The following is a 19,015-nucleotide window of genomic DNA, read 5'->3' on the forward strand; positions in this document are numbered from 1 at the left end:
CGTGCAATTCTGGTCTCCTTCCTATTGGAAAGATGTTGTGAAACTTGAAAGGGTTCAGAAAAGATTTACAAGGATGTTGCCAGGGTTGGAGGATTTGAGCTCCAGGGAGAGACTGAACAGCCCTAGCCTGTTCTCCCTGAAGTGTCGGAGGCTGAGGGGTGACCTTATAGAGGTTTAGAAAATCATGAGGGGCATGGATAGGATAAATAGATAAAGTTGTTGTGGTTCTGTTCACCGAGCTGGGAATTTGTGTTGCAGACGTTTTGTCCCTTGTCTAGGTGACATCCTCAGTGCTTGGGAGCCTCCTGTGAAGCGCTTCTGTGATCTTTCCTCCGGCATTTGTAGTGGTTTGAATCTGCCGCTTCCGGTTGTCAGTTCCAGCTGTCCGTTGCAGCGTAAGGCAACGGGGGCGAGAACGATACCGTGATTGGGGGTGGATTTCGAGGCCTTCGTTCCTGACAGTTGTTCTTCTCCGGAGCCGGGCCTCGCAGCGCCGGGATCTCCTGATGTTACCGCATCCTAAAGAAGACGAGCATCGGCCACGCTAAGAATCGGGCCAGCTGTGGTGGCCCATTTGCTGGGTGAGTCTTCTGTCTCGCGGGGTGGGAGCCGGGCGCACGTGAGGTCGAGGGACGTTAAGGTCCTCCGGCGCGCGATACGTCCGCCCTCTGTCTGTCGCGCGTGTCCCTGGTTTCACCCCTAGCCAAGGGGGACTGCTGCCATCTTGAACGTCTTTGGCGGCCCGAACCGCGACCTCCCGCGAGGAGGGAAGGGACTTCCAGGGTTTCTGACCCCGAAGGAATGGCAGGTACCTTTTCCAAGTCGGGGAGGGGGGAGAGCGGAACATGCCGGCGCGTGGCGTTCCCGCGTATCTGCTGCCCCACCGTCCTCCCGGGGGCGGCGGGGTTCGGAAGGCGCTTCTCTGAGGAACTTTGGCAATGGGGCGACACATTGGCTCAGTGGTCTGCCTCGCGGCGCCAGGAACCCGGCCTCGAGTAGCTGTCCGTCTGAGGTTTGCACATCTCCCCTCGTTTCTGTGTGGGTTTCCTCCGGGTGCTCCGGTTTCCTCCCGCGGTCCAAGGCTGTGTAGAATAGGGTGGGCTGGCCAAGGGGAATTGCCCCATACTGCCCAGGGTGTGCAGGTTAGGGTGGGTTGGCCATGGGAAATTGCCCCATACTGCCCAGGGTATGTAGGTTAGGGTGGGTTGGCCATGGGAAATTGCCCCATACTGCCCAGGGTGTGCAGGTTAGGGTGGGTTGGCCATGGGAAATTGCCCCATACTGCCTAGGGTGTGCAGGTTAGGGTGGGCTGGCCAAGGGGAATTGCCCCATACTGCCCAGGGTGTGCAGGTTAGGGTGGGCTGGCCATGGGAAATTGCCCCATACTGCCCAGGGTGTGAAGGTTAGGGTGGTTGGCCATGGGAAATTGCCCCATACTGCCCAGGGTGTGCAGGTTAGGGTGGGCTGGCCATGGGAAATTGCCCCATACTGCCCAGGGTGTGCAGGTTAGGGTGGGCGGGCCATGGGAAATTGCCCCATACTGCCCAGGGTGTGTACGTTAGGGTGGGCTGGCCATGGGAAATTGCCCCATACTGCCCAGGGTGTGTATGTTAGGGTGGGCTGGCCATGGGAAATTGCCCCATACTGCCCAGGGTGTGCAGGTTAGGATGGGTTGGCCATGGGAAATTGCCCCATCCTGCCCAGGGTGTGCAGGTTAGGGTGGGTTGGCCATGGGAAATTGTCCCATTGTGTTCTGGGATGTGTAGGTTAGTTGCATTAGTGTGGGGTAAATGTATCATTATAGGGTAGAGGAATGGGTCTGGGTGGGTTACTCTTCAGTTGTTGAGCCAAAAGGTCTGTTTCCACACTGTAGGGATTCTTTGAACTGATTGAGGACAGATAAGATAAACTATTTGGAAGCTGAGACACAAGGAAAATACAAAAACGAGACCATTGTCTTCAGGTGGACAGAGAATGGAAAGTGAAACCGTTACTGTTTTCTGGGACATTTCACCGCACTAAGTAGAGTTAAATCATCAAATTGCCAATGACACTCATCCCACAATTTCACACTTGTAACCACGTTGGAGACAATTTGGAGAGAACCTTGCTGACTTTAAAAGCAGAAGCAGCTACTTTGTTCTCCCCAAAGTACTGACCTGGGGCAAACATGGCCAAAGTTGAGGAACCTTTGCGGGAAATAAGTACAATGATTAATTTGTTTTTAAGAAGTTTGCATCAATGGTCCAGAATGATAGTTATCACCTTTTTTTGGTTTTGGATGTGTTATCATACTTCAAACTTGATGACAATACAAGGCTGAAAAAATCCAAATACTAATGTATAATTTGTCATTGCATTAATAGTTTTTCAAGCCAAAAGGCCGTGAAATTGAAAAAAAAATTGTATTAGTATAACTCATTTCATTAACTTCCCTGTAAAGCCAATGAAGTCATCTTGAAGTAGTTATCATTGAAATAAAGTGAAGCATAGCAGCAATAGCAAGGTCCACGGAGAAAAAAGATAATGAATAGATAATCTGATTCAGCACTGTTTTTTGAGAAATAATATTGACCAAGGACAAAAACAGAGGAATATGCTGACACAAAGAGATGTCAGAGAAACGGTGGGCAGCACGGTGGCACAGTGGTTAGCACTGCTGCCTCACAGCGCCAGAGACCCGGGTTCAATTCCCGCCTCAGACGACTGACTGTGTGGAGTTTGCACGTTCTCCCCGTGTCTGCGTGGGTTTCCTCCAGGTGCTCCGGTTTCCTCACACAGTCCAAAGATGTGCAGGTTAGGTGAATTGGCTAAGCTAAATTGCCTGTAGTGTTAGGTAAGGGGTAAATGTAGGGGTATGGGTGGGTTGCGCTTCAGCGGGTTGGTGTGGACTTGTTGGGCCGAAGGGCCTGTTTCCACACTGTAATGTAATCTAAAAGAGAAATCAAGGATGGAGATGGAAAGAAATGGGCACAGATTGAGGGGGAGACAAATAGAGATACAAAGAATGGGTGTTTTTGGAGAAGATTTGTAGCTCAGGTGGTGAAGCAGATTGTAAGTTTGCTCGCTAAGCTGGTAGATTTGTTCTCAGATGTTTCATCACCATGCTAGGTAACATCATCAGTGAGCCTCTGATGAAGCGTTGGTGTTCTGTCTACCTTGCTATTTAGAACATAGAACATAACAGTGTCGATGTTGCGCCGACCTGTCAAACCAATCTGAAGCCCATCTAACCTACACTATTCCATTTTCATTCATATGTTTATCCAATGACAGTTTAAACGCCCTTAAAGTTGATGGGCCTACTACTGTTGCAACCAGGGCGTTCCATGCCCCTACTACTCTATGACTAAAGAAACTACCCCTGACCTCTGTCCTATATCTATCACCCCTCAATTTAAAGCTGTGTCCCCTCGTGCTCGCTATCAGAGGATAAAGACTCTCACTGTCTACCCTATCTTACCCTCTGATTATCTTATATGTCTCGATTAAGTCACCTCTGAACCTTATTCTCTCTAACGAAAACAGCCTCAAGTCCCTCAGACTTTCCTCATAAGATCTTTCCTCCATACCAGGCAACACCCTAGTAAATCTCTTGGAACCCTTTCCAATGTTTCCACATCCTTCCTATAATGCGGTGATCAGAACTGCAAGCAGTATTTCAAGTGCAGCCACACCAGGGTTTAGTCCGGTTGCAATGTGACCTCAAGGCTCCAAAACTCAATCCCTCTACCAATAAAAGCTAACACACCATATGCCATCTTAACAACCCTATCAACCTGGTTAGCAACGTTCAGGAATCTATGTACATGGATATCGAGATCTTAGAGGGTGGCACACTGGCTAAGTGGTTGTCACTGCTGCCTCATAGCGCCAATGAGCCGGGTTCAATTCCAGCCCCAGGCAACTGTGTGTGTGGAGTATGCACATTCTTCTCGCATCTGCGTGGGTTTCCTCTCACAATCCAAACATGTGCAGATCAGATGGATTGGCATTAGTCAGACGGAAATGGATCTTGGTGGATTACTGCTCAGAGGGTCAGTGTGCACTTGGGCCAAATGGCCTGTTTCCACACTGTAGGGAATCTAATCTAATCTAATCTAATCTCTCTGCTCATCTACACTACCAAGAATCTTACCATTAGCCCGGTACTAGTTATTCCTGTTGCTCTTCCAAAGTGAATCACCTCACACCTTTCCACATTAAACTCCATTTGCTGCCTTTCTGTCTTTTCTGAGTCCTTCTGGGGCTTTCCTTTCCAGTGTGTTGAGGGTGTTCCCTTCTTTCTTTCTGCTTAGTGTTGGTGCTACTGTCTTGTCTGGTGGCCTGCTGTGTTTCTTCTATAAATCCATTGTCTTTCAGGGTGGTTTCCAGTGCTGCTAGGAAGTCCTTTTTGTCTGTGTCCCTGTGGTTGAAGTTTACCCCCTCGTGCTAGGGATGAACAAACAGCGCTGCATCAGGATATTATTTAAAAGAGCCACAACATACTGCAGCACCCAGGAACTATGAGAAGCCAAGGAAAACCAACTATACAATATATTAAGGAACAACGTGTACCTGCTAAGCGCAGTCTGTCGATTCCTGCACAACAGACCTAAACAGGAAGTCACAACACTCCCAGAGACTCTGGCCACCCTGCCATACATTAAAGACATCTCGGAGAAGATGACCAGACATGCCCCAAGTCATCATGGTTGCCCACAAACCTATCACCATACTTTAACAGCTCCTGATGAATTTAAAGGACCCACGTACCAACAACTAGCAAAATGCCCGTCACATACAAAATACCTTGCAAGGACTGCAACAAACATTATATTGGATGGATGGGCGGGAAACTGGCCACCAAGATACTTGAGCGACAACCAGCCACCAAAAGGCATGACCAACTCTCCCTAGTATCCATACACACAGACGAAGAGAGACACCAGTTCGATTTGGCTAACACATCCTTCCGGGATAAGCTAAACAAAGACATGCAGGGGAATTTCTGGACGCCAGGCATCCAAACCAAAAATCCATTAACAAACACCTCGATATAGACCCCATTTACCAATCTCTCAGAAACGGAAGTGATATCACCCATCACAACAGACCAAGACACATAAATAGCAAAACAGGACAGGACACCAAAACTTGATCGGAGGCTCGCTGATGGTGTTACCTTGCATCATGACGAAACATCGGAGAACAAACCCACCAGTTCAGCAAGTAAACTTACAACTGAACCAGTAAGCATGGGGTACAGAGTCAAAAGGGGAATGCAGGGAAATAAAGGAAAAAGAGAGAAATGAGAAATAGGAGAGAGAGTTGAGGGGTCAGGGCAAAATGCAATGGCTCGACAGTAAGGAAACAGAGTGAAAAAAAAAAGCAGAAGAAATGGAACAAAAGGAATGAAGGTTCAGGGAGAAATGAGGTAGATAGAAAGAGGAGTAAAGGAAAGGGGCAGAGAAACAGCAAAGGGAGAAAGAGAATGGGAGAATCTGAAAGGAAAGAGACAGGGAAAGATTTAAGCATCATATTGATGTTAAGTCATAAAACAAACATTATATTCTGGAGAAACTCAGCACGTGGCAGCATCAGTGGATAGAGGAACAGAATTAACATTTCAAGTCCAGCATGACTCCTTCAGAATAGGCATTTGCTTATTTTGCGCAATAATCACAGTTCAGATCTTGAGCTGTTTTTGAAACAGATCATTTTTATTATTATTGTAATGCAATTATTAATGAACCCTGCAGTGAATTTAATTTGCATGCACAAAGAAACAAGGCTGAAGGGTTAGGGAATGGTTGGATCATTGTTCAATAAACCACAAGTTAAGTGTAATCATAATGACAGCATCATTAAGGCAACCCGGTGGCTCAGCAGTTACACTGCTGCCTCACAGCACCAGGCACGTGGATTGGATTCCAGCCTCAGCGACTGTTTGTGTCAAGTTTGTACATTCTCCATATGTCTGCGCAGGTTTCCTCTGGGTGCTCCGGTTTCTTTCCACAATCCAAAGATGTGCAGGCTAGGTGAATTGGCCATGCTAAATTGCCCATACTGTCCAGAGATGTGTAGGTTAGGTGCATTCGTCAGGGGTAAATGTAGATTGACACGGTAGGGCAATGGGTCTAGGCGGATTACTCTTCATAGGGTCAGTGTGGACTTGTAGGACCAAATGGCATGTTTCCATGCTGTAGGGATTCTATGCCATTATAAATCTGTTTCAATCTTCACAGAAACACAAAAGTGAAAATTCAAATAAATCATATTATCTTTAGGCTAACTTTTGCTGAAATACTTATCAGGTTGAAAACATTAAAAGGGTAAGCCACAATTTAGGATCAAGCACATAAAATACTTCTATAAAGACTTTCTGAATCTATTCAGTAATTCCATTATCTCTGTTGAACTCCATTTTACACTTCTTCACCTTTTCGTGTGCTACATTAATTAACATCTGAATACTTTATAGTTTTGTTACCAGCCTGCAAGTTGTGAAATCAGAGGCATTTATTTCTCCTTGAAAGCTAAGTTAACTGAACTGAATTCATCCCATTTCAGATCACACAGCTGTAAAGGCAAAAACTCTGAGAACAGATGAAAAAAAAACCTCAGGAGACTTCAATTACAGACACATATAGAGGAACAGAGCGCAGACATGCAGTCATTCTGGTTGACAATAATGAGTGAAACAAAGATCTATAAAGTCAGGTAGGCTGGAGTCTCAAAACTTAAAACTCAAAATCAGAGGGAAAGAAAGGGTGAGGTAAAGACCTCTGGGGTAAGCTTGAGAGAACAGGGAAGCCCACCAGTGAAAGTAGAACTAACCTTGACTAATAAAAGAAGAGGTCCAGTTGGGAGAAAGATGAGAGACTTCCATTGCTGGAAGCCAGGACATATAGAGGCAAATTGTTGGCTTCAGCATTCCATAAAAACTTACTCTGCAAGATCTGATGGTCAGTATCTGGTCAAGCATGACTGCACATCAGGTCAGTGAACAGGTTGTGCTCAAGGAACTATGGCTAGTTATTTTTGGAGAACTGAGCATTTTTGGAGATACTAGATGCTCACAAACCTTGCTGGTTGGTAAGGTGAAAGATGTTCCACCTGCAAGCAAGTTAAATTCCAATGTGCTGATAAAAGTGCTCCTGGAGATGTTTATAGATGTATCACTGATTAAGGTTTAATTAGAGTGTAAACTTGTCGCAGTGATAACAGTGGAGTTGTCTCAAGTTTTCTAATGTTAATTTATCAGTGAAGAATTTGGTAGACAGCAAGATATTTCATCCAAACAGAAAAAGACGGATCAGAGAAACTTAAGAAAAACAGCAGCATACAGCAAAAAGACTATGAACAGAGAGGTTCAGCTGTCTTACAGGGGCTCATGAGATTTAGGGTGGCCAAGGAAGGGACACTTGAAATAAACAGGGCTGAAACCAGACCAGCAGTGTCAGAGAAGGTCAAGACAAAATCAAAAGGAGTTAAGCACCATCCATCAACTTAAACAAAAAATGGTCAGGGAAAATAATGAAAGAAGAGAATGGAGTCAGAGATCTGGTTAACCTTCAGGTAAAATTATAGGGGAATTTGTGGAGTTCTCAGACAGGCCAGAAGAAGGTGAAGATGAAACCTTGCACTTTGTGAAGGAGCCGCAGGCGAACAAGGCAGAAGCTGAACATCCAGCTATCAGTAATGGACGCAGTACAGATGGCAATAGTGCTCCAAGGAAATTAAAACAGGTGAGATGGAGGCACATTCGCAAAATGAGAGTAAAGGGAGGGACCAACAGCAAACATTGATGTTGAAGATCACCAAGACGATACCAGTGAAGTAGAATCAGAGTTAGAGATCAAAGGCTCAAAGCCACGTTTCAAACCTCAATCAGAACAATTAGGTTGATGTAAAGTTCAATGAGAGAAAGACACGGGATCTGATGGGATACAGCTTGGGAGGCAAGCATTTGTTTACCACCCACTGGCCCCCTAGAATCAAATTTATACAAATACTTAAATCTGGTGCATGGACTTACAGAACTCAGCAGTGAAGAGCTTACACTCAGAATGGTGTCACATATCAATGGTTAAGACCAGATGCCACTCCCAAACCAAGCTTAAAACCCAGGTTAGGATCAAGAGAAATAATACAGAATCTGTGTGTATGGATGTTTCATCTTGTATTGTTATTTCATACAACTTTGTAATGGCATTGTCACTGTAAACAAAAAAAGAGAAATATTATTTGGACTTGATCCTTGTGATGGAAGACATTCTGATCATGACAAAATGGACGCTCAGTTTTTGATTCACTTCATCTAATTCTTGAGACTTTTCCTGGACTAAAAATTGTTTTAGCTTAAAGGGAGAATCATGGATTGGCATCGTGGAATACTTGGCATAAAACCTAAACTACTAAGACTTGAGAGAAGCTTGTCTAGGAGACAGATAGCCATATGAAAGATTTCCTCAAAAGGAGACAAGATTGCATGGGGGAAGAGTAGGTGAGAAATTCACATGGCAATGTGATTAAGGAACGACTTTAGGGGATGTGGTGGAAAAATCTAATTAGAAGTGAAGCAGCTGGTCATGTGAATCTTTTGTAACTTTATAAATTCACTGCTCAAAATTATGGTGGTGGAAAGCCTGATGATCATTCATGAGAGTGGGACCTCTCCTTGCATACTCATCAGTAATGAAGATCACACCTTTTGAATAAGGCATCTGACGCTTGAGGTACTTTTAGGTCAAAAGATCACTTAGGATCTACAGGATGTTGCTTCAGTCATGAGACCTTTAACCCAGACTATATCAGTAATTGCATATGTAATGTCATATGGATGCCATCAGTCCCAGTGTTAGTCGCTGAAGCTGTTGACTTTTATGATGGCAGAATTTTAGAGTCGTGGTAACCATCATCGCAGCTGATAAGATTCTGCAAGATGTGGATTGCATCTTCAAGTATTTCTCAAGGAAATTTTAGAGCCACCCAACAATTTCATACAGGAATCACAGAATGTGTCCATACATCACATTCCCTCTGCATCCCTTGCATTCTCTTTACACTATCTAAATGAGGTCACTCTTGCATAAAACAAAATCTTCTCTTAAAAAGAGAAATTATGTTATCTCTTTGAATTTTACCTTTGAAACATCAGCCAGAATTCCTTCATTTGATTTACAAAGAGCATTAATAAAAATAACTGACTGGTAATAATACATACATCCCAGTAATTTAGCTCAAATTCAGACTGCATACTGCAAAATTAGTTCTATGCTGTCACCGCTGTAGCTAACATTATCAACTTTAAGACTTGGGGCTAAGAGAGGAGCTGAAGATTTGAGAAACACCATTAATGAGTGCTTTGAGGGAATTTATGCATTTCTAAAATATGTAATTATTTAATCTCTTTTCAATTAAGGATGTTAAAATTCATGTTTTCACTAATAAGACATTGGAACAAATAAAAATATAATGGAGTCGCAGAAAGCTTACAGAACCTGCTAATGGATTTCACAATCAAAGTGACAAGCTTATATCAACAAATCCCAATGTCATGTTAGAAATGAGAATTTAAAATGGAACAAAGGCAACAAATAATTTATGGAAATACACATTAACAGAAAGTTACATGTACAGATGGTGTGCAGGTAAAAGATTTTTTAAAAAATTATAGTTGCAGAGAAAATAAATTACCAACTGTCTGCATTTTCTGTCATTTTTTTTGTGCAGCATATCACAGACTGGCATACTACAGGAGTCCAATTTGTTCATACCACTTCCAACAATCTATGTACTGAGATCCTGGTCAATCTGTCCCTGCACACACTTCATAACTGTTATTACTTATATGTTGCACTCCCCATTCCTTCTAGCAAAATAGTGACATATCATGTATCTCTTTGTTGTGGTTGTATTCGCCGAGCTGGGAATTTGTGTTGCAGATGTTTCGTCCCCTGTCTAGGTGACATCCTCAGTGCTTGGGAGCCTCCTGTGAAGCGCTTCTGTGATCTTTTCTCCGGCATTTATAGTGGTTTGAATCTGCCGCTTCCGGTTGTCAGTTCCAGCTGTCTACTGCAGTGGCCGGTATATTGGGTCCAGGTCAATGTGCTTGTTGATTGGATGAGTGCCATGCCTCTAGGAATTCCTGGCTGTTCTCTGTTTGGCTTGTCCTATAATAGTAGTGTTGTCCCAGTCGAACTCGTTGCTTGTCATCTGCGTGTGTGGCTACTAAGGATAGCTGGTCGTGTTGTTCCGTGGCTAGTTGGTGATCATGGATGCGGATAGTTAGCTGTCTTCCTGTTTGTCCTATGTAGTGTTTTATGCAGTCCTTGCATGGGATTTTGTATACTACGTTGGTTTTGCTCATGCTGGGTATCAGGTCCTTTGTCCTGGTGAGTTGTATGAGATTGGCTATTGGTTTGTGTGCTGGTATGAGTCCTAGTGGTTGTAGTAGTCTGGCTGTCAGTTCAGAAATGTTCTTGATGTATGGTAAAGTGGCTAGTCCTTTGGGTGTGGCATGTCCTCATTCCGTTGTCTTTCCCTTAGGCAACGTGTTGATGAAATTGCGGGGGTATCCATTTTTGGCGAATATATTGTAGAGGTGTTCTTCTTCCTCTTTTTGCAGTTCTGGTGTGCTGCAGTGTGTTGTGGCCCTTTTGAACAGTCTCTTGATGCAACTTCTTTTGTGTGTGTTGGGGTGGTTGCTTTCGTAGTTCAGGACTTGGTTTGTGTGTGTGGCTTTCCTGTATACCTTTGTGGTGAATTCTCCGTTCGGTGTTCTTTGTACCATCATGTCTAGAAATGGGAGTTGGTTGTCCTTTTTCTTCCTCTCTAGTGAATCTGATTCCTATGAGTGGGGCGTTGATGATCCGGTGTGTGTTCTCTATTTGTGTTTTTAATGATTATAAAGGTGTTGTCCACATATCTGACCCAGAGTTTCGGTTGAATATATCTCTTTATAATTATCTGCTGACTCTACTTACCTATATTTCTTGCTGCAATCAATTAGTAACATTCTTATTGTACACCTCATCTTTGTCATCAATAGTCATACAGTCACAGAAACCGACCTTTGGTCCAACCAGTCCATGCTAAATGTAACCCCAAACTAAACTATTCCCACCTGTCTGCTCCTGCCTCATATCTCTCCAAATCTTTCCTATTCATGTACTTGTCTAAGTGTCTTTTAAACAATGTAACTGCTGCCATCCACTCTTTCCTCTTTCCTTCCATACATGAACCACCTGCAGTGTAAAAGAAAAAAAAAGACCCTCATATCTTTTTAAATTTCTCTCCTCTCACCTTAAAAATATGCCCCCTAGTCTTGAAATCCTCCATCCTAGGGTACAGATTTAGGATCATTAATCCTACCTATGGCTCTCATGATTTTATAAACCTCTATAAAGTCACCTTTCAACCTTGTTTGCACCAGTGAACAAAGTTCCAGCCTATTCAGCCTTTCTTTATAAATCAAACCTTCCACACCCAGCAACATCCAGGTGAATCTCTTCTGAATCTGCTTTAGATTAATTATATCCTTCCTAGGACAAGGTGATCAGAACTAGACCTCACCAATGAAGAAGAGGCCTCACCAATGTCTGTAGAACATCAATATGACTTGTCAACTCTTTTACTCAAAGGACTGGCAATGAAGGCAAGTGTGCTAAACATCTTTTTAACCCCAGCCTGTCAATATGTGAAGCAAACTTCAAAGAATTATGTCACTGAACCGCTAGGTAACTCTATAATACTAGCCAAGGCCTACCATCACTTGTGTAAGTTCTGCTCATTGGTTGTACCAAAATGCTATGTTACAGCATTCAAGATACATAAATTTATACATAACAAATTCTGGTCATTGATCAGTGGGACATCAAGGGATCTCTCAACAGCCATGCAGCCACTCCAACACCATTCGTCATCATCTTCCCATTCACCAAGCACTGCCTGATGGCCCCAATGACCTCAATTGCAACTCTAAGAGCAAGTATGTTCTTGCTTCCTCTTGACTCTTAACAGTCCCAGAAATAGCCACTGGGACTATTGTCTGATTGTCTGTTAGATCCTGGAGGCAGGTTCCCATCCTCTAATGGGACAGAAACCCTGGCAACATCTAATTAGCTGTCAGTTAGTTTGATATATGGCTGGAAGTCCATCAAGAGGCCTTGGTGCCTTTCTTCCTCATTGTCAAGACCTCCGGTAGCCTAAAATTCAGCCTATGTTGTGAAACAGGTGAGCTGAAAGGCTGCAGGTTTTTGGGGGGGAATGTGCTAGTCTCTGGTGGTTTCAGACAAAACTCAATAGTTTTTTAAATTCTATTTTTAGGTATATGATTTGGCCTTGAACTAGGGTTCCCCTTCTGGTATATCATTAAATTTGACCCTTACAACTGAATAAGGGGCTTCTCAACATCAAAGGGTGCTGAGTGTAACATTGGATTAGAACACATGTAGATCATGAATAATTGACTCTGTTCCATGAGCACCAGGTCATTACAAAAAAGGCAGGGAAAATAGGGTAAGCAAGGAACTATTTACAGTAGGTACAAATGAATGAAGTCTGTGGTTTACCTTGAGTTGAGGAACCCTTTGTCCATTCTCTTTTCCCTCCTTCCATAAAGATACCTTTTTTATTTTCCCAAGCAAGAGTTTGACTGCTTCTGTTGCCCTGCCTTACTGTTAATACCTGTTGACGGAGGTGTCCATGAACTACCCAACACTCCTACTCCGTGCCCTCCACCACAATTGCCCACTGCCACTGGAAGTACCTTTATGCAGTTGCCTGTTTGAAATTTGCCATCTCATTCGCTACACTTAGTGCACAGTGACCATGTGCTGAGCAGTTGTGTGATTAGCAGGTTTAGTTGTATCCTAGTGCCTATAGTGTTCGCATCCATATTAGTGACAACATTCTCATTTTGTGTCACTGATCTGGGCAAATGGTAAGGGTTGGGGTGCTCTCCAACACTGTATGTACCCCTGAATTTTGTACAGGTCTCCCCAGGTTTCCAATTGACTCCACTTCACCCACGTCATCACGCAACAAAACTTCAGGTTCTACAGCATCACAGAGTGAGCTGCTTAACTCCACATCATCCACTAGGCTCCATTTACCCACTTGACCCCAAAAAACTCCCCTCCGTGAATCATTTTCCAATGCTTCCCTCCAGATATTGATTCAAAAATCTAAGGCGTGGCCACCTGCATCCAGCCACTTTGAGGATCCCACACATCCTGTATCTTAACCAAACTCCTGATATTCCAGTTTCAGAGGAATACCTTTGCGCCACGATCAGTCCTATCAACCTTGTGGTTAGTCAAAATTTTTCTGAGAAGTGTTTCTGTCAAATGCCTGATCTGGCCTTGTGTGATGCTCAGCTATCCAGTCATTGACCTGGCAATTCTCACCAGAATATATGCTAAGCCCTCAGAAATGGTCCTTAGGAAGGACACTCAATGAGATAGTATGGACAATAGTTCATGGATGAGTGTGGTCTGCTATTTAAGCATAAACCAGAAGATAATTAGGCCATTTTAAATTTACTTTCAGGAGGCAAGATACAGAGATGGCCACATGAGTATGGTTGAATTATTTTTTCAGACCATTAGCCTCTGGATAATTGAGGGTCGTGTGCCTCTTAGCAGTACCATAGATTTTGTGAAGCTCCTGCAGGATCTTTTTCTCAAAGTTGGGTCTCTGATTACAGTGAACCTAACGGTGAACACCAAAATAGTCAAATCAATCACACTAACTCTCTGGCTGTAGTTGAAGCCTTTTGGTCATGGGTGGGAAAGCCCTACATGAACTTAATGAAGACATCCATAAGTACGAGAACAAGCTCAGCCCTGATATGACTGGAGTCAAGGATCATGAAATCTATTGCAAAGAGCTCTAGAGGTCAATTGGTCACCAGGGTTTCTATGCTGGGGCGAAGATACTTCCATGCTTTAATCAAAGTAAACCTCTCACAACTTTGAAAGTCATTATCAATATCAGCAACCATCACAAGACAGTAATACTGCTCTCTGGTCAGTGCAGTCATTCTTCCATCACTTGGTGTCAAGACTAGACACTTGAGGATGCTGAGAAGATGAGTTGCTTTACCTCTCATTGTCATGAAGCAGCTAAGAGACTTTATCCTCTTCTCTAATCCTCTTTCACCACCTCACCAGTTACCATGCTGGTTTGGACTCCCTTATCAGATGGCACTATCTGTTGCAGATTGGACCTTCTAGTAATGATACAGTCTACTGTTGTCCACGTCAATCAGTTGAAGCTGTCTGAAATTCTCTTGAGAGAGATGGCAAAGGTGAAACCACACTTGACGTTACCTGTCTGGAACGGAATTGGATCTCATTTATAAGTGTTTTGGTCACACTCTGGTAAATCTTAGTCTGAATGTCACAGGGAAGCAGGATTGGAATGCCTCCTTTAACTTGAGGCATAGCATCAACCATAGCTCCCTTCACCCAGGCAGGAGAGGGTTCCCATCTGTGGTCAGCCTTCCAATGAAGGACATTAACAGTTATATTGCCTTTGCCTGATTTGTACCAGATCTGGAATTGAAACTGCTCAAATCAATGGTTGACTGGGTCTCTGCTGGTCCCAGCTTGGCAGACATTCAAAACTGAGTGGCTTGTTGTTGATTAATACTTAAAATGCTGCACTATTTAGAATATCTCTGAACTTTCTGAAATAAAGTTCACCTCAAAACTAACAGCTTGAGCTTCATACTGGTAACTCTCCAAATTCCTTTCATTTGGCTTGAATAGCACAAACAATAAACACTCTTTTCTGCCCTGGAACCCACATCACTCCTAAGGACTCCAGTGTGAAAAGGACATGAAAATCTAAGTCTGCTTGAGGTGCAAAAGAAGTCGTCATATGGAAGTATCCAACTTCTTGCAATGCTGTGTTAAGTATTATATCTCGTATATTTATTCCCACCCACTTCTCCAATATCCACAGTAATTCATGGAGTGGGATAGCCAACTGTGCATAACTTTGCACAAATCTCCAGTAGTAACAGCCTGGAACAAGATACCCACATCTTGAGAGATGAAACACTTATTCAAATTAAATTGCTATAAAAACTAATGTGATCTGGAATAAATCATTTCTTCGTAAGGAAATAAATATTTTTGAAATGTCTTGAGGGCTACTCTAATTTGAAATTTGCATACCATTTCACATTGAGAACAAAAAAACTTCTTGATCTCTGTGACTGTTTCCTGTGTCATTGCTTTAAAAATATGCACAAGTTTCCAAACCAGTGTAACATTTATTAAGCAAATGCTTACGTTACTCTTCATGGGTGTTGTTACTGGCAAGGCTCGCATTTGTGCCCATCCCTAATTCCATTGAATTGAGTGACTTGCAGGGTCATTTAAAAGGCTGTAAACCTAAATCAGATTGTTGTGGGTGTGGAGTCACATGCTCACCAAAATGACAGGCTTCCTTCCCTAATAGACATTTGTGAAGTAGATGGGCCTTTTTTTTTAGACAATTGAGAAGCTTTATTTCTTTTAAGTTAAATTATGCCAGCTGTATGCAGGGTGGTGGTTGAGGGTTGCTTTTCAGACTGGAGAACTGTGACCAGCCACAATGATTCATGCTGGGTCCATTGGTTTTCGTCATTTATATAAATGTTTTGGGTATGAATATAAGAGGTATAGTTAGGATGTTTGCAGATGACAGCAAAATTGGAGGTGTAGCGGACAGCGAAGAAGGCTACCTCAGAGTACAATGGAATCTTGATCAGATGGGCCAATGGGACGAGGAATGGCAGATGGAATTCAATTTAAATAAATGTGAGGTTTTGCATTTTGGAAAGGCAAATCAGGGCAGGATTAATACACTTAATGGTAATGTCCTGAACAAAGAAACCATAGAGTGCAGTTCAAATTTCCTTAAAAGTGAAGTCGAAGGTAGATACGATAGTGAAGAAGGCATTTTGTATGCTTGCATTTATTGGTCAGTGCATTGAGTGTAGAAGTTGAGAGGTCATGTTGCAGCTGTATAGGATATTGGTTAGGCCAATAGTGGAATACTGCATACAATTCTGGTCTCCCTGCTACAGGAAAGATGTTGTGAAACTTGAAAGGGTTCAGAAAAGATTAACAAGGATGTTGCCAGGGTTGGAGAATTTGAGCTATAGGGAGAGGTTGAATAGGCTGGATTAGAGTAGTGCTGGAAAAGCACTGCAGTTCAAGCAGCACCCAAGGGAAAGCACAGCAGTTCAGGCAGCATCCAAGGAATAGGCTGGGGCTATTTTCCCTGGAACGTCAGAGGCTGAGGAGTGACCGTATGGAGGTTTATAAAATCATGAGGGGCATTGATAGGGTGAATGGCCTAGGTCTTTTCCCCAGGATGAGGGAGCCCAAAACTTGAGGACATAAGTTTAAGATGAAAGGAGAAAGATTTCAAGGGGACTTAAGGGACAATTTTTTTGTGCACAGGGTGGTGCATATATGGAACGAGCTTCCAAAGGAAGTGGCGGAGGCAGGCACAATAACATGTAAAAGGCATGTAGTTTGGTATATGAATAGGAAGGGTTTAAAGGGATGTGGGCCAAGTGTTGGCAAATGGGACAAGATTAATTTAGGATATCTAGTCCGCACGGACCAGTTGAACTGAAGGGTCTGATTCCATGCTGAACAACTCTGACTCTATTTGAACCCACATCCACACAGCATTTGCTTTGGCCTCGAGGTTTTTTTAATCTAGTGGCATTAGCACTATGCCATCATCTCTCCAAGGCACCACCCCTAGGAACCAATTCAAATGACATTTAGCTCACTAATCAGATGAAGATAATGAAGGAGAAAGAAAACCATTCCACACTTAACTCTGAAGTTCACTCTAAAGAATGACATTCCTGCTGCCACGTTCTTTAATGAGGATAATTTCAGTTAATGCAAGTGATAACTCGAGAACACTGACATAAATTACCATGGATTAACGTGCTAAGAAAACCTTTCCCTCTCATCTTGGATGCCAGTTCTGCTGCTTCACAATTCATATCTGTTAGCACTTCATTGGGAAGGAGAGTTAGATAGGCAGAGACAAATACTTGCTGAGCTCTCTAATATTTGACTCATTTTTATTGTCCTCATAGAAAGTTGCTGTGGACACAATTGCAATGCATAACTAAAATTTAAAAAGAGAATTACATCAGCAGTACCACAAGGTCAGTGTCAATATTCATAGATAAATAGACTCTATTCTTTCGTCTCTATTTCATGATGATAAATGTATAACGTGTTCCATGACAATAAATGCGTAATGTGGTTATGGTCTCCAAACATGTCTATGGTATTTGGTTCCTTGATCTGAGTAGACACATTCTGCTGACAGACGCTCAAGCTCCCAATAAAATCAGGTTGTTCCCTCTGCTCCAAAACGTTAAAGGTCAAAGAGACCTGCTGGTTTTTATTGGTTCAACACACCCCCATGTAGAGGAATTCCAGCCTAAAAATGCACTGCTCTGCCGCAACAATTTGATCTAATACACTTGCTCTCTGAGAACTCACAGTCCACTCTATGCTACTTAATATAAAACATGTTTCTTGAGACTGAGAGGTGACCTTAGAGATTTATAAAATCATGAGGGGCGTGGAAAGGGTAAATAGTCGAGGTCTTTTCTCCAAGGTGGGAGAGTCCAAAACTAGAGGGCATAGATTTAAGATGAGAGGGGAAAGATTGAAAAAGGATCTGGGGGGGTAACTTTTTCACACAAAGTGTGCTGAGTGTATGAAATGAGCTGTCAGAGGCTGGTACAATTACAACATTTAAAAACCACACGGATGAGAATATGAATCGGAAGGGTTTAGAGGGATATGAGCCAAAACCTGGCAAATGGGACTAGGTCAGATTGGGATATCTGGTTAGTGTGGATGAGTTGGACTAAAGGGTCTGCTTCCATGCTATATAACTCTATGACTCATACGCATGAGTATACAAAAAAAAGTACATGCCAGTTAAACATAGGAACTGAATGGTGGAGGGAAAAGGAGGACAGGCAAGTTGACTGCTTTGTCCATGCCAATAATTGGATGCATTGAATGAAATCAGTGGAATGAATGGAGAATGAAGGATAGAAAAGAATGACAGGTGGAATTGTTAACACAGAGGAAAACAAAAGGAAGTAAGCAGATATGGTAAAAGAGACAATTTTCTCTGACTGACTGTGCTGCTTTCCAATTGGTTTCTTCGGCTGTGTTGGGAAAATCATCAGTCTCGGCCTTTGTGTAGAGCCGCAGAAAATGGGGGAGATACGAAATGAATATTTTGCATCAGTATTTACTGTGGAAAAGGATATGGAAGAAATAGACTGTAGGGGAATAGATGGCGACACCTTGCAAAATGTCCAGATTACAGAGGAGGAAGTGCTGGATGTCTTGAAACGGTTAAAAGTGGATAAATCCCCAGAACCTGATCAGGTGTACCGGAGAACTCTGTGGGAAGCTAAAGAAGTGATTGCTGGGCTCTTGCTGAAATATTTGTATCATCAATAGTCACGGGTGAGGTGCCGGAAGACTGGAGTTTGGCAAAAATGGTTTAAGAAGGGTGGTAAAGACAAGCCAGGGAACTATAGACCGGTGAGCCTGACTGTCTCGGACTCCTCCCTCCCCTCCCAGACCTCTCCATTTCTATCTCGGGCAACCGAATCAACACGGACATTTACTACAAACTGACCGACTCCCACAGCTACCTAGACTACACTCCTCCAACCCTGCCCCCTGTAAAAACGCCATCCTATATTCCCAATTCCTTCGTCTCTGCTGCATCTGCTCCCAGGAGGACCAGTTCCAATACCCTGCAATCCGGACGGCCTCCTTCTTCAAAGACCGCAATTTCCCCCCAGACGTGATCGACGATGCTCTCCACTGCATCTCCTCCACTTCCCACTCCTCCACCCTTGAGCCCCGTCCCTTCAATCGCCACCAGGACAGAACCCCACTGGTCCTCGCCTACCACCCCACCAACCTCCATATACATCGTATCATCCGTCGTCATTTCCACCACT

General features: G+C 43.3%; 1 long non-coding RNA gene across 6 annotated transcripts in view; it reads left to right on the top strand.

Annotated features, from left to right (window-relative positions):
• Positions 1–320: 320 nt before the first annotated feature.
• The window catches only part of LOC122561649, a 28,147-nt gene continuing 9,452 nt past the window's right edge, over positions 321–19,015 (top strand). For 3 of the 6 annotated variants that reach the window (XR_006315067.1, XR_006315070.1, XR_006315068.1), the window contains exons 1-3: positions 321–808; positions 6,553–6,702; positions 17,105–17,176. This is a non-coding gene — a long non-coding RNA (uncharacterized LOC122561649). Of the gene's footprint in view, positions 809–6,552; positions 6,703–9,406; positions 9,932–17,104; positions 17,177–19,015 lie in introns of those variants that run through there. The other 3 variants (XR_006315072.1, XR_006315071.1, XR_006315069.1) reach the window with 3 other exon arrangements.

The sequence above is a fragment of the Chiloscyllium plagiosum genome, chromosome 23 (genome assembly GCF_004010195.1).
Source record: "Chiloscyllium plagiosum isolate BGI_BamShark_2017 chromosome 23, ASM401019v2, whole genome shotgun sequence".
In the NCBI taxonomy this organism is placed as follows: domain Eukaryota; kingdom Metazoa; phylum Chordata; class Chondrichthyes; order Orectolobiformes; family Hemiscylliidae; genus Chiloscyllium; species Chiloscyllium plagiosum.